At 36.1% G+C, this 16,572-nt stretch overlaps 1 long non-coding RNA gene across 1 annotated transcript; it reads left to right on the forward strand.

Moving 5' to 3' along the window:
- The first annotated feature begins 7,758 nt into the window (after positions 1-7,758).
- Positions 7,759-13,022, forward strand: LOC140138649 (uncharacterized). The gene is made up of 3 exons (XR_011857032.1): positions 7,759-7,976; positions 10,195-10,288; positions 12,430-13,022. It is a non-coding gene; the product is annotated as an uncharacterized lncRNA (long non-coding RNA).
- The last annotated feature ends 3,550 nt before the right edge of the window (positions 13,023-16,572 follow it).

Genomic DNA, 16,572 nt, shown 5'->3' on the forward strand with positions numbered 1-16,572 from the left:
TTCCGTACCGTTTTACTAAGCCTTTTTAAAGCATTTTATTAAAAAGGTGCCCCGTGAATGCGTGCCAAAAATCGCTTGCTCCCCCTCTCGGCTTGCCAAAATTGCTTGCCCCCCTTTCGTCTCGCCAAAAATTTCTTGCCCCCCCAATTTTACCCTCCCCCCAGGGCTCAGAGTTCCTAATATACAAATATCTGATATATCGGATATTTTAGGTAATATCCAAATTAGCTGATATTTTGGCTAATTTAGATAATACCTAAAGTTCCCAATATCCAAATATCTGATATAGCGGATATTTTGTATAATATATAAATTACCAGATATTTTGCCTAATTTAGATTATAGCTAAATAGCTCATAATATCTTAATATCCATCCTTACTACGTACAAATATACAAATATCTGATATAGCCGATATTTTAGCTAATATCCAAATTAGCAGATATTTTGGCTAATTTAGATAATAGCTAAATAGCTGATAATATCTTAATATCCATCACTTACTAAGTAAAAAAAATTCAATAAAAATTTTATAAGTTCCTAATATACAAATATCTGATATAGCGGATATTTGAGCTAATATCAAAATTAGGATATTTTGGCTAATTTAGATAATAGCTAAATATCTGGTAATATCTTAATATCCATCACTTACTAAGTAAAAAAATTTCAATAAAATTTTGTAAGTTCCTAATATCCAAATATCTGATATAGCGGATATTTTAGCTAATATCCAAATTAGCAGATATTCTGGCTAATTTAGATAATAGCTAAATAGCTGATAATATCTTAATATCAATCACTTACTAAGTCAAAAAATTTCAATTAAAATTTTATAAGTTCCTAATATACAAATATCTGATATAGCGGATATTTTAGCTAATATCCAAATTAGCAGATATTTTGGCTAATTTAGATAATAGCTAAATAGCCGCTAATATCTTAATATCCATCACTTACTAAGTACAAAAATTTCAATTTTTTTATAAGTCCCTAATATACAAATATCTGATATAGCGGATATTCTAGCTAATATCCAAATTAGCAGATATTTTGGCTAATTTAGATAATAGCTAAATAGCCGATAATATCTTAATATCCATCACTTACTACGTTAAAAAAATTAAATACAGATAGGTCCCTGTCTCAATTCTCATGTGTACCATTTGTGTACTTATTTCCTGGTATATTTGAATTCGAAATACGATTAATTCTAAATTCAAATAGGAATATTACACGGTACTAAGAGAAAAAACCAAAAGATCGACGAAGGCTATATGAACGAAATTTTGCTTTTTCTAGACATATTTTAACCTCTAATTACCTAACTACCTCCTTAAATAAAAAATCCAAATTAGCTGATATTTTGGCTAATTTAGATAATACCTAAAGTTCCCAATATCCAAATATCTGATATAGCGGATATTTTGTATAATATATAAATTACCAGATATTTTGCCTAATTTAGATTATAGCTAAATAGCTCATAATATCTTAATATCCATCCTTACTACGTACAAATATACAAATATCTGATATAGCCGATATTTTAGCTAATATCCAAATTAGCAGATATTTTGGCTAATTTAGATAATAGCTAAATAGCTGATAATATCTTAATATCCATCACTTACTAAGTAAAAAAATTTCAATAAAAATTTTATAAGTTCCTAATATACAAATATCTGATATAGCGGATATTTGAGCTAATATCAAAATTAGCAGATATTTTGGCTAATTTAGATAATAGCTAAATAGCCGCTAATATCTTAATATCCATCACTTACTAAGTCAAAAAATTTCAATAAAATTTTGTAAGTTCCTAATATCCAAATATCTGATATAGCGGATATTTTAGCTAATATCCAAATTAGCAGATATTCTGGCTAATTTAGATAATAGCTAAATAGCTGATAATATCTTAATATCAATCACTTACTAAGTCAAAAAATTTCAATTAAAATTTTATAAGTTCCTAATATACAAATATCTGATATAGCGGATATTTTAGCTAATATCCAAATTAGCAGATATTTTGGCTAATTTAGATAATAGCTAAATAGCCGCTAATATCTTAATATCCATCACTTACTAAGTACAAAAATTTCAATTTTTTATAAGTCCCTAATATACAAATATCTGATATAGCGGATATTTTAGCTAATATCCAAATTAGCAGATATTTTGGCTAATTTAGATAATAGCTAAATAGCCGATAATATCTTAATATCCATCACTTACTACGTTAAAAAATTTAAATAAATTTTTTATAAGTTCCTAATATACAAATATCTGATATAGCGGATATTGTAGCTAATATCCAAATTAGCAGATATTTTGGCTAATTTAGATAATAGCTAAATAGCTGCTAATATCTTAATATCCATCACTTACTAAGTCAAAAAATTTCAATTACAATTTTATAAGTTCCTAATATACAAATATCTGATATAGCGGATATTGTAGCTAATATCCAAATTAGCAGATATTTTGGCTAATTTAGATAATAGCTAAATAGCCGCTAATATCTTAATATCCATCACTTACTAAGTATAAAAATTCAATAAATTTTTTATAAGTCCCTAATATACAAATATCTGATATAGCGGATATTTTAGCTAATATCCAAATTAGCAGATATTTTGGCTAATTTAGATAATAGCTAAATAGCCGATAATATCTTAATATCCATCACTTACTACGTTAAAAAATTTAAATAAATTTTTTATAAGTTCCTAATATACAAATATCTGATATAGCGGATATTGTAGCTAATATCCAAATTAGCAGATATTTTGGCTAATTTAGATAATAGCTAAATAGCTGCTAATATCTTAATATCCATCACTTACTAAGTCAAAAAATTTCAATTACAATTTTATAAGTTCCTAATATACAAATATCTGATAGCCTATAGCGGATATTGTAGCTAATATCCAAATTAGCAGATATTTTGGCTAATTTAGATAATAGCTAAATAGCTGCTAATATCTTAATATCCATCACTTACTAAGTCAAAAAATTTCAATTATAATTTTATAAGTTCCTAATATACAAATATCTGATATAGCGGATATTGTAGCTAATATCCAAATTAGCAGATATTTTGGCTAATTTAGATAATAGCTAAATAGCTGATAATATCTTAATATCCATCACTTACTAAGTAAAAAAATTTCAAATTAAATTTTATAAGTTCCTAATATACAAATATCTGATATAGCGGATATTGTAGCTAATATCCAAATTAGCAGATATTTTGGCTAATTTAGATAATAGCTAAATAGCTGACAATATCTTAATATCCATCACTTACTAAGTAAAAAAATTCAATTAAAATTTTATAAGTTCCTAATATACAAATATCTGAAAAATTGGATATTGTAGCTAATATCCAAAGTAGCAGATATTTTGGCTAATTTAGATAATAGCTAAATAGCCGATAATATCTTAATATTCATCACTTAGGCCTACTATGTAAAAAATTGCACAAAAATTTGCTAAGTCCCTAATATACAAATATCAGATATTTTAGATAATATGAGATATTATGATCCACAAAAATAGCCAAATAGCCAAAAACAACCTTGTAACTAGGGCCTATCTAAAATAGCAGATTTTTCACCCTATACTACAACACACAAATTATCCAAATTATCTAAAAATAAAATAAAAAGTTACAATCCCGCACCTAACTCCAGACGTGCTTGCTTTCAAAGTAAATCCTAGTACATGTAGGACCCTACTCATAACTTGAAACGACCGAATGTCAGTTATGTAACGTAACTTGTGTTACACCAAAATAAATACAGATAGGTCCCTGTCTCAATTCTCATGTGTACCATTTGTGTACTTATTTCCTGGTATATTTGAATTCGAAATACGATTAATTCTAAATTCAAATAGGAATATTACACAGTACTAAGGGAACAAACCAAAAAGATCGACGAAGGCTATATGAACGAAATTTTGCTTTTTCTAGACATATTTTAACCTCTAATTACCTAACTACCTCCTTAAATAAAAATTCCTTCAAATGTGAGTGGGAGGCCAATGGGAAATTGTGTACCAAACAGGTTTGGGTTAAAAAAAACCCATCGATGTTATTTTGACCTACTCACTGGCGTTTTCGTTATAGATTGGGAGGGAGGAATTAGGCCTAGCTATAGCCTACATGCTATATGCAGCAAAACAAGTTAGTTTGTAGGCTTCTCTCGATCTTTCGGTTTGTTAATCTCAATTATTCTGGACACGTACCTTATAATTCGATCAAATAAGATTTTGGACTTTGAGCAGTGACTTCTACTTTGCACTATACACTAGGATCCACAACATGCTTATCTATCAGGGCACAGATCTTTAACCCCAATACAGTTGCACATTCATTGAATGATCTTTGAAAAATTGGGTACACAATCTCATACTCTGCAAATTGGGGTCAAATTTTGCTCTACGATTGTTTAATTGAGGTTATTGAACTATGGCATTGGGACGAGGCCATTATGGTCCTCTGTACACAGTTCTTTAACTCGAATTGACTTCTATTTGCATTTGAGTGCATGTGTTGGGTAGGCCTATACTTAAAAACTCATAATACTCCACAACCGAGGTTCAATTTTTGAGCTATACTTTTTGAATGGAAGTTATTGATTTGCCATTGGGGATGGGGTCATTATCATGGTCAATATAATTTTTTTTTTATAGATAGTGGACATTGTCATTGACCATCTAGTATACAAATTAGTACGACTGTGATTTTAGAGAAGACACGATATAATTATACCGGTACCATGGGCGGGGTTTTCTTCCAGACCTCCGGCCCAAGTGAGATCATGGTAAAATCGGGTAAGTAGGCCTATATTGAAAAATTAGGCTATAGTATTAGTAGGAGTGGGCTGCCAATGGGACTGCGTACGATACTCTCTCAAATTGGCCGATTGAAATATGTCAATCTTTTAACGATTGATGATAGCCTAGGAATCAATCTAAATAGATTGAAAAATAGATTGAAATGTTTTTTGTTTTCACTCGAAATCTCTTTATAGACTGATTTCATTCACTACCGTATCTAATCAAGTGTTACTCTTAAGGGGCTGTGCAATAATTATGAGCCCTGGAGGAGGGTAAAATGGGGTGGGGGGGGCAAGAGATTTTTGGCGAGCTGAAGGGGGGGGCAAGTGATTTTGGCACATATTCTTGGGGCGCCTTTTAAATTAAACGCTCTAAAACATGTAAAAAGGAAAACCATACGGAAACACTCCCGCGCATATATCCTGCTCGCATATGGAAAAGTAGTCTCTTTTGCTCAAATAAAAGGGGTCCCACAGTTAAGCAATTAGAGAAAATTGTCTTTTTTCACTTTCAACTTTAATTATTATAAAGGGAAAGTCTTTTATTTTTTGGCTCACTCTTAATTGTCTCATGTATATATTAAACTTTACTTTCCTCGATTTTCAAAGAAATCTGATGAAAGACCTCGTCGTACAGGAGCACTAAACACCGCAAGGTATTCCCAAAATCTCACTCGATTTACGGCGAAATACACTGACATGCACCCTGTGTCATTAAAGTAGCGTGCTATAGACGGCCCTCACTTGATAATAGAAAGTCCGATTGACTTGGCTCAAACGGTATTTCCTAGAAATACTTTGCCAGATTCTACTCTCTAAAAAGGAATCTGATTGGTTACAAAATGCTGTCGTACTGTAGGAAAAACCATACCCTCTTCCGTACAGCCCTGATTAGTGTGTTGTGTGGTAATGTATGCATTGTGCATTGACCTCGAACGCCTCTGTACACACAGCGTGCACACACTGGAGTCGAGTATAATTTATTTAAAGAGACTTTCATAGGAAAACTTTTCCATATGAGCGCTCGCACGTAGACCATTTTAAAGGGACCATTGAAAGAAAATATGATTTGGTATCAAAATAAAGCTAATAACATATAGAGTCCATTTCTAAAATGAAAAATGCAATTTTCCTTCATTTTACCCCCAAATCAGCAAATAAAGACAACGCGCACAATATTGCGTGAACATGTTTACGGCAATGAACTTTTCTGTGCCTTTTAGGCCTAACAAGTATATTAAAACGGATATTCCTAAATTATAAAGCTACAATGACTGTTGCAAGATGCCTACCATGAGACGGACACTAGACTGGTAGGCCTACTATGATAGGTCTAGTTGCAAAATTGGCCAACAACGGGGAAACACAATATTAGGCATTGACAAAGTCAAAGCTGTGCTAGCTGCTCGGCTTTTGCAAGAGAGTATCATTTGTTTTGAGGCATTCTGATATAGCAACTCTTTACTTATAATTATTTCCTCTGAAATAGGCCTATCTGGTGAGGATAGGAAAGAGAAGGCGATTTAATTTCTTCAGGCCTAATGGCCTACCTCCCGGGCGTGCGGCCTAGGTTTAGGCCTACCACCGCTGGGCCTAAAACGCAAGCCGATCCCGACTCCGGGGATCCGAAGTTTAGAAGCTGAATTGCGAATGTTTAAAGTGTGATTGTTTGTTTCTTTAAACGGTCGCTCCGTGTAGAGACACACTTACGGGACCAGGTTAAAACAAAAGCCAGGCTCGGGAGAGCGAGTTGCGCAGCGGTTGTTCCCTCGCCTTGTACCACTGAGGTCCCGGGTTCAACTTCAAGTCCTGGCGCGCGGCTCAAGGACTCATGTGAACTTGGTTTATCCCGATTCAATGCTCGCTCTCGCAGGTTTTCTCCGGGATCTCCAATTTCCTCCTGCTCCTGCTATATACAGATATATAAAAGCCGAAATTTATTTTTATTTATTTTTAAAAGCCTATGAAAAACGGGATGAAAAATGATAAACAAATTTGAAGATAAAGAACCACGAGAGGAACATATAAAGGCCACTCCAAACAATCAAATGAACAATATTTACTGTCGGCCTTTAGTTTGCGTTACGGAAATGCTTATATATAGGCTTAATCCAATCTCAACTCCCACTGAAACTCAGTTGAAAGTGCAAACTGCAAAGTGTCCCAGCGTTTTATCAAAGGTAGGCCCACAGTTCCAAAGTTTATGTTGATTGGGTAAATGTTGTAAAATACAGCGCGCCCGGCCGGCTGGATAGTTCGTTTTTAGAAATGACTGACATCAATTTCGCATAGGCCTACCCCGGGCCTAACCACCCATGGATTAAAATATTAAAAAGGTGTAGGCCTATATTACCCATTTGAGGTTTGTACTTTTATTTTTGTAGCATATAGGCTTCAGTTTGAAGGCCTATTAGGCCTATGTATGTTTGTAGCAGCTCCTCGTAATTTTTCAGGAGCTTGCATGTCATGTTCTTCATCTGCCGTTCAGCTACTGCCCCAGTGCCAACGGCTCAAATAATAATGAAGAGTACTTTATCAAAAGTACTTTTGATAAAGTAATTTTGTACGAAACGTCAGAATATAATTTTATGTCAATTAAAAACTCGTTGAACACCACCAATTTGTTCAAACTACTCTTTACTTTAACCATGCGATGTTACGTGGGAATCTTAACTTTTATCTGCATCAAATAATATTGGCTAGTGTTCCACCCCTGTCCGAACGCGATTTTTTATATAGCGCCGCCAAATTTGGCGAAATCGTGTGTTCGATTCATTGGGCATGTTGGGCGGATTGTCTCAGATTGTATGCGCCCAATCTAGTCTCTGTTTCATGTCGCAAAAACGTACGTGTATTTGTAGTGAGCAGAATCAAGCCGGTCGCGGAGACTAGGCCATTGTTGTGTTTACATGTTTTTCGATTTTAATCAGCTGTTTTCGTATTGAAAATGCCTTGGCCAACGAATGGAGCATAAATTTGCTTTGCCTTTGCGGCGGCTGAGATTTATATTACCTACACCGACTGTGTACATTATACACAGTCACAGCTATGACACTTGACAGCGACAGTCATACATGTAGATCATCATGATGCCGTCATGTAAACAGTACATGATGATGAAGGAAGGTAAGCTTAAAATTATTTGTCTTTTCGTCGTGTTGTTACTTAACCCAGTCGCTCATAAATGCAGACACAACACCACACAACATTGAGTTTTTTATCAAACAAAAGAGCAAAAGACGAACCATATTTTATTTTATGCAGTCCAGTCGACATGTACTTGAAGTTTGTACATATTTCATATGACAATTTAATTACTTTTAGAATTATTCATTTCATTTCATTTTTATTTATACACAGGAAAGCCCAGATCAGCCCTTGAGCTGATGTCCCTGTAGCCCGACACATCATGGCCCTATTGGTTCCTTCCTCGCCATACATGTATAGGGCCATGACTTCCATAAAAAAAAAAAAAAACGGGGCACTGAGGCAGTTGAACCGTGAACTCATGTCGTAATTTCAAAGGTTCGTCCCTGCATTCACAAAAGTACTCGCATGTTCAGTTTTGTGATTATAATCCCGGTTATAATCCTTACCAATACAATGTAACACCATGAAGACTTCCTGCGCATCTCTTTTCTTCATTAAATCTGCATTTCACAGCAAAAATGAAATTTATTCGCCACCATGGCCACCGTGTTATCTGTAGACTATGAGATATTAATGTTGTTATGGTGACGATCGCTACGGTCACAGATCACAAATTGAAATTTGGTCATTTTACAGTCTTACCTTAAATTTTCACACATGCACCAAATATGTTTTGTTTAAAAGTCTTATTTTCATGTGAGGAAGAAGTGATATTTTGTTAATAAAATTTGATACTGTGTACCCTGGACCAGATAGGCTCAGACCTTTGTAATGGAGAAGGACAGTGGAAATCGTAGTGATGGAGGTGCAGTACCTTGGGCTAGTGTCTCTGGGGCCGTGTTGGACCTTCGAATGTGCTCGAGAAGTCGAGCCAAGAATTTGCTCACCGATACATGTAGCTTCACATTCTAGGCTAGAGACCATTGTATTCAAAATCTAGTCGGATTCGCTGAAGCATGACACCGTGTAAAGCAATGGAAGTTCAGAAGTAACACAGCCGACTCATCAAAATAACTTTCATTCAAATTTCGACATTAAACAGAATCAATAACCTCCGGTGAAAAAACTTGCATCGCTGTCCGACCAAAAAGCGATAGCAAAGCACTCTAGCATCGAATGCGTAACTATCCTGTGCAAATTGAAGCTAGAGTTCTCCAGTAACTTCAAATTTGCACACGATAGTTACGTATTCGATGCTACTTGCCAAAGTGCGTTGGTATCGTTTTCAGTCGGACAACAGTGCAATTTTTGCACCAGAAATTTATTTATTCTGTTAATATTGAAGTGGATGAAAGTCATTTCGATTAGTCAACTGTATCTTTTGAGCAAGATTTGCCTGTTTTGGACAGTCTAAAATTTTGCTGAGTAAAGTGTCATTTTAGCAACATTTTTGATGCAATATGCGGATTTAGGGTTTCTCTAGATACGGAAGTCAATTTGTGCGAAATTCCTTCCCACAATGCAATAAGCGTTTTGCATTTAAGAATAGATACAGTTCGGAGGTTAATCAATATTCTTTGTTATGCAATATGCATATTTTTTGCATTGTGGGAAGTAATTTCGCACAAATTGACTTCGTAGAGAAACCCTAAATCCGCATATATGCCTGTCGAATCGGCTGTGTTTACTTCTGAACTTACATTGCTTTTCACGGCATAATGCTTCACTGCTTCAGCGAATCCGACTACATGTAGATTTTGAATGCAATGGTCTCTACTACTCTCATAGCCTAGTAGAATGTGAAACAAATTTGTACGGTATTGGAAATTTGGAACAAGAACAAGAATTTTGCTCCATTTTTCCAAATTTTCTACTCGATGACCCCTTTTTTGAAATCCGGTGGTGGTCGCATTGCATTCTCTAAATTCACTAAATTTTCATCGTCAACCGTGTAATTGAATGGGATTATTTTGAAATTTTAAAACGCTTGAAATATCACAAACAAATAGATGTTTTGTACCCGATAGGCCCCTACTTCATGATGCCGATAGGCACATACTCGACACTTCTAAAGTTTAGTGCCCCTCTCCCCCCCCCCCGGATTTGAGGCCTACAAAATGTTGTTATCTTTAATTTCAGCCGAATATACTAGCTGGTACTAGTATATTCACAACACTGAAATAATAAAACACAAACAAATTGACACCCAGCATTGAGTGACATTGACATACTACGTATGGATTTATTATTTCAGATTTTGAAAACATATACTCTGGTGAACTGGTCCAAATCATAGAAAAGACATGACAGAGAGAAGACCGACACTTGTAAACAAAGATACAATTTAGGTGAGTTATTTCTGCGAATATTTTTGCATTCCATAATTACTTAATTCAGGACCATCACCATGGGGGGCCGGGCTGTCAACTTTTTGAAAACGCTTGGCGTGAGACAGAGGCGTGCACTGGCTTAGCCGACTCAATGTTCATTTTGTACCACGATTATTTGAGCCACGGTGCTCGATAATGTGAAAAGCGCGGGGGATTAGGAGTAACAAATTATTCATGACGATGTGTGCGATTTTACTCATTATCCAGCTTTTTGCGTGAGATTTACTTCCTAGGCGTGAGATTATACTACCTTGGCGTGAGACCGTGAGAAAGTGACCCAATGCGTGAGACTCACGGCCAATGCGTGAGAGTTGACAGCCCTGATGGGGGGTGGTGTATGAAGTATTTTCAATGACTTGTTGTTTTAAAGCAGGAATAGCGGCATGCCATAGGTTCCTGAGTAGTGCATGATACTCTTTGATTTAAAAAAAATCAGAAAAATAAAAAAATTAAGTTTTTTAACAATTTTGAAGTGTATTTTATGTCTGTTGAAATATTTGAAAACAAAAAATAAAACATGCCAGGAGATCCTTCCTATACCACTTTCAGTGGCCAAAACCAGGGGCGTCGCTAGACCAATATGATTGGGGGGGTCTGTGTTTTGCAGACGGAAATATTTTTTGACCAATTTTTAATTAGTAACTACTATAACATTCACAATGTCTATTACGTAACAACAACTATTTCGTAACACATTAAGGGGTACTACACCCCTGTGGTAAATTTGTGACTATTTTTGCATTTTTCTCAAACAATAATAACACACTGGTAAGGCCAAAAAAAAAAAGGTTCGTCTCAAAGCTCACGAGAAATTTAAAAACAAATGCGAAGTGCGATTTTTTAAAAATTTATTTCCGACTTTTTCATGGTATTTTGATCAAAAGTCTGATTTTCGCCGATTTTTCTGGAAAAAACTAAAAAAATTTTGTTTGAAATAAAAAAATTTCCGCATTTCTTTTTTGTCAAATCGCATGCGATTTTACAAACGCTACAAGCAAGCTTTGAGACAAACCTTTTTTTTTTTGCCTAATAAAAGTTATAGTATATTATTGGGGCAAGGAATCGAATTACTACACTGAAATTTCAATGACTCAAGACAAGCGGTTCAGTATATATGATAGGAAACGAGGTACATCCTAGCGGTACCTTAATTCTTATCATAAATAACAAACCGCTTGTCTTGGGTCACTGAAATTCCAGTGTAGTAATTGATTCCTTGCCCCTATTATATACATAACTTTTTACCAGTTAACAGTTACCACTGTGTTGTTAGTTTTTGAGAAAAATGCAAAAATAGACGCATATTTGACTAGGGGTGTAGTACCCCTTAATCTTATGTCTCTTGCAATTTGCCGACAATCACATAGCTTTGACTACATTTGCAGACAATCACATGGTTTTCACGACAACTGTCAATTTTTGCCGACAAAATTGTGTATGGGGGGTGTTGCACCCCCATACCCCCCTCTAGCGTCACCCCTGGCTAAACCACAAGCTTCCAGGGACCCCGAACCCCACCCATGAGATGCTACGCTATATTTGATTAGTGGCATTGTGCACAATTGTGGTGACGCAGTACAACAAAAGCTTTTCATACACTCCTATCAAAGCAGTCAATCAGAAAAACTGTTAGAAAAGTACGCGAAATGCATAGATTGTGTTTAATGTGCACTCTGCATACTACGTGCAGCGTTTCGTGCTCGTTCACATCGCTTAGGATTCATTCATTTTTCGGGTGGGTTGATGCATTTTTATATTTGTTTCTATTTTCCCATATACTGTGATAATTTGTATTTTCAGCAAGAATCTTAGTTTTTTTCTTCTCTTGTATGAAATAGATTAATGTATTTGTTGCTGGATAAGTTAGGAAAACTAATGCAATTATGCGCTGATGTTGACGCATCTAATGCACAAGCCCGAATATTAGATGCATCAACATCAGCGTGCGTGCATTATTTTGTCTGCTTTCTCTCGAACAAATAATACACATTCATTATTAGTACATGTAAATATCAATATTTATCAATGTCATGTTGGAATATTGTGTAATGAATTGAATCACTGAAATAAATTAATTTACAATATTTGTTTTTTTGCAGCTTCATTCCGACTAATAGGGCCAGCCTGGCAGAAGAACAAGATCACCATGTCAGTTACTACCGAAGAGCTGAAAATTACCTTTGCTACCCCAACCCTGTTTGCAAAGAAGAACAAGATCACCATGTCAGTTACTACCGAGAAGTGCCGAAGAGTTGAAAATTACCTTTGGTTTAACATGGTGTTTCTGGTGCTGGATTTGCCATTGGGTGCTCCTTTGGCAAAAAATAAAACTTGTCCTCACACTCTCTGTGGAAGACAGGGTCGGGTTGGTCGATTAAAATAAGAAAGCCAAAACATGTTTTACATCTAGGCATATGCTATTTGGGATATTTATCTACGAAATATACACATACGCAATGTGCACAGGGACGATATATGCAGGTGAGGTATTCACAGGTGCAATCTGCCCAGGTGGTTTATGCGCAGGGGTATCTGCACATCCGCAGGGGAAATCTGTGCAGGTACTGTATGCGCACTTGCACAGGGGCAATAAGTGCAGTTCATGTATGCACATAGGCAATCGGCGCATGCACAATGTGCGTATGGGCAATCTGTGCAGGTATGGTACAGGATCAATTTATGACGGTAGTATATCTTGAATGTCTTAAAACAGGTTGGAAGTGTGTGAAAAAACTGTTTAAAAAAAATAACCAAAGAATAAATGTTTTCCAGGTTATTAAAATTAGGGTGGGCCCAAGCGAGGACAAGCAATTGAAATGAATTATTTTTTGGTCTTATCTATCCAGGTCAGCAGTAAATACAGAGAACTCAGTAATGCCAAGGACATTGGTCTTCCTATCTTAATGTGGAAAGGACACAAGCATTGCATAATGCATTACAAAATACAACATACTACTTTTTCAAATTCTGTTTTATTTTGACTTTAATAGCTTATATTGTACAAATTGTATAGAATATGAACTTATTTTGACTACAGCCATGTATGTACCAATCACAGGTATAAAAGGTTTGGAAAATCAACATTATTACGCTACTTGCATGGTTCCGCCATAGTGCACAATGTACGGGGAGAGCCTTGAACTGGCAGCATACATGAAAGGAAGAATTACATAACCTTACGCAGAATGTTATACAACAAGTTCAATTCCCATTCATGTATGCTGCCAGTTCGCTTCGAGGCTCCCCCCGTACATTGTGCACTATGGCGGAACCATGCAAGTAGCGAATTGTACACCATATCTGGCTTTCTGATCTTGGATCTTTGTACGTAGCATGATAGAACATCTACTTTGTTTGGCTTATAATTTGCAAGAATGACTAGCTTACTTACACTTGTTTACGTGCAACTAGCATACATTGTAGGTGCTTCGCCCGACCATGTGCATGCCATTCTATATCAATATAAGATGTTTATGCATTTTGTTTTTACCAAGTATAAGCCGAACAAAGTATAGTACAAGGCATTATAGTGCTTCTCTTCTGAAGTTGAGAGTAACAATTTTGCAGTGGCAGCATCAAATTGTGTGTTGTTACCATAATGCGTGTCGTATACACACAGGTAAAGGGCAATTTGTACCCATGCTGACGATGCAGCCGTGCAAACTCACTGACAGTTCGAACTAGTTTCTTCCGGGGTGGGGCACTCACTAATAAATGGGTGACAGGGATGTGCGGCCGCATTGACCCCCATTTTTCAATTCTCGCTATTCGCAATAAGGGCGCCGCCAGCGGTTTGCGATGTAATCGTGATGTATCATGGGGAAATCGTGATGTATCATGGGAAAAGGTCGACATCAAGTCCGCATAATCGATTATTACCATGCTATTACATAGGAACACGTGACAATATTTTTAGTTTGTCAATATAACGGTATTACACGCAAATCGATAGAGAAAAATTAATTGTGCACATTTCAAATCACATTATTAAGTATTATTGAGTATCGATTCGCGTGTAACACCTCTATTTTGACAAACTAAAAAAAAATTGTCACGTGTTCCTATGTAATAGCATGGTAATATTCGTATTGCGGGGACTTGGATGTCGACTTTTTCCCATGATACATCACGATTACATCGCAAACTGCTGGCGGCGCCCTTATTGCGAATAGCGAGAATTCCGTCTCACCCAATGAACCCCCTTTTTATTTTACCGAACTCCCTCTCCCCCAATGACCCCCTTTTTTGTTTTCCCGTTACCAAAAGACCCCCTTTTTTCTAAAATTTTGGAGAAATTTCTGATAATCTCTCATAGAATTGTATGTATCCCCATGATCCACCAGTGGATCTTCTGCGACCCCTACGCAGAACTTCCAATAGTGGATTAACTATATTTGAAGAAGAAGAAGAAGAAGAACTGCATACGGTGGGCTTAATGAATCCACAGTCGGATTTTCTGCGCACGTAGGCAGAAACTCCCCTCCATATATAAACAAATCCAACAAGCCAAGTGATAGTCAGAATTCAGTCGGCCATTACTGGGTCCCGCTTTGCACCAAACTGGTGTTGTTACTGCCGAATTGGGTGGATTAAATCCGCTTAAAAATTGGTGTTGAATAGTATTGTGTTGTAAACCTTTATCATTCTTTTGTGTAGGGGTGTAGGTGTAACACAGGTGATGGAATGCAGTTTAATATCCCCGCCAAGGCCATGTCATTTCACATTTTAGGTGGAATACACCTAAGGGGACCCAGCTATGGCTGCCATTGAGGTGTAGGAATGCGTGAAAATGGATTCGTCTATAGCGCCGGTGGAATTAATTCTGCGCACGGTCACAGGAATCCACTGACGGATTTTTGGCGCCATTTATATAATCTGAGGCGATTAGGTCTACCTTAGGATTAAAACATTACTTTCAGTGCATGTACGATGATTATTTATTATAATTTTTTTTATTTGTTATATTTCTTGTATCTTAATACCCACTGACGGATTTTCGCAGACGTGTAGAAATTCCCTCCGTGATATAATGCCGGTGGAGTTATTCTGTGCGAGGTCTCAGGGAATCCACTGACGGATTTTCGGCGCACGTGCGCTGAAAATCCCCTCCATATATAGCACGGCCACACGCTTTTGAACTCGCCACCCAAAATGGTGGTTTTGTTACGCTTTTCCAAATCAAGACTCGTTCAAATTGTTATATCTCTGCTTAAACAAAAGGTATTGTAGTGTGTTTGGTGTCAGTTTGTAGCTAAATGAGTGCCCTAACAGACCACCAAAGGAGAATTGTTTATCAGCTAAGATAGTGGAGTTACAGTTGTTTGAGTTCAGAATGGTGGAGGTGGTTGTTGAGGCGGTGGCGGTTGAGGCGGTGGCGGTATGAACAAAGTCTATGGGAAATAAAGATTTTGTGTGTGCACGTTGAATCAACTGATCATATCTTTGCATCCACATGGGCTACAGACATGGTTAAGAGCTCTTTTGAAAGATTATTAGTTCTGCTAATTGTTTTTAATCATTTTGAACTCTTTATGATTGGTTTAGTCTATAAAATACAAACTTTTACGTACAAAACTACCCGTTTTCATATTAAACACTGTAGTAAGCAATGCGTATGTCTTCAAAATCTAAAATTTGCTGTAAATTTTAATTACTTACCCTATCAGAGTCAAAGTAAACATTTTCTGAGAGGAAATTTGATAAGGAATCTAAATATGGACTTACTTTTTGTATGGGTTAGGGGTAAAATGTTTCAGTTCAAAATATGTTGAATTGTAAAACAATTTGAACATATTTTGGGACACCCTGTATTCGAGACTACCAAACAGCTGTGATTTTTTCTTCCAAAGTCAGTAGGCTCCCCTAACCTCAAACCAAATCAATGTTGTTTACTTTCAGTTTATATCTGCAAGTTAGTAATAAGCAATGCATTAATTTGGAATTTTTTTATTCCACCCTGTATAACTTCAAGGTCACCCTGTACAATGAGTTGAAATGTGTATTATTTAAATTGCTTTTGCCTTCAGCTTTCCAAAAAATGTATACTTTTGCTAGTTTAGGGTTGATAGTTGTGGAGATATTCTAATTTGAATCTTGATTGGTGTAAAAACTCATAATATTTGTGATGTAACGCTAAGGGTGGCGAGTTCAAAACACACGGCCGCACCGGTGGAGTAATTCTGCGACAGTCTCAGGGAATCCACTGGCGGATTTTCGATGCACGATGAGATTTAATAGGCCTA

The sequence above is a fragment of the Amphiura filiformis genome, chromosome 18, assembly GCF_039555335.1.
Source record: "Amphiura filiformis chromosome 18, Afil_fr2py, whole genome shotgun sequence".
Lineage (NCBI taxonomy): Eukaryota > Metazoa > Echinodermata > Ophiuroidea > Amphilepidida > Amphiuridae > Amphiura > Amphiura filiformis.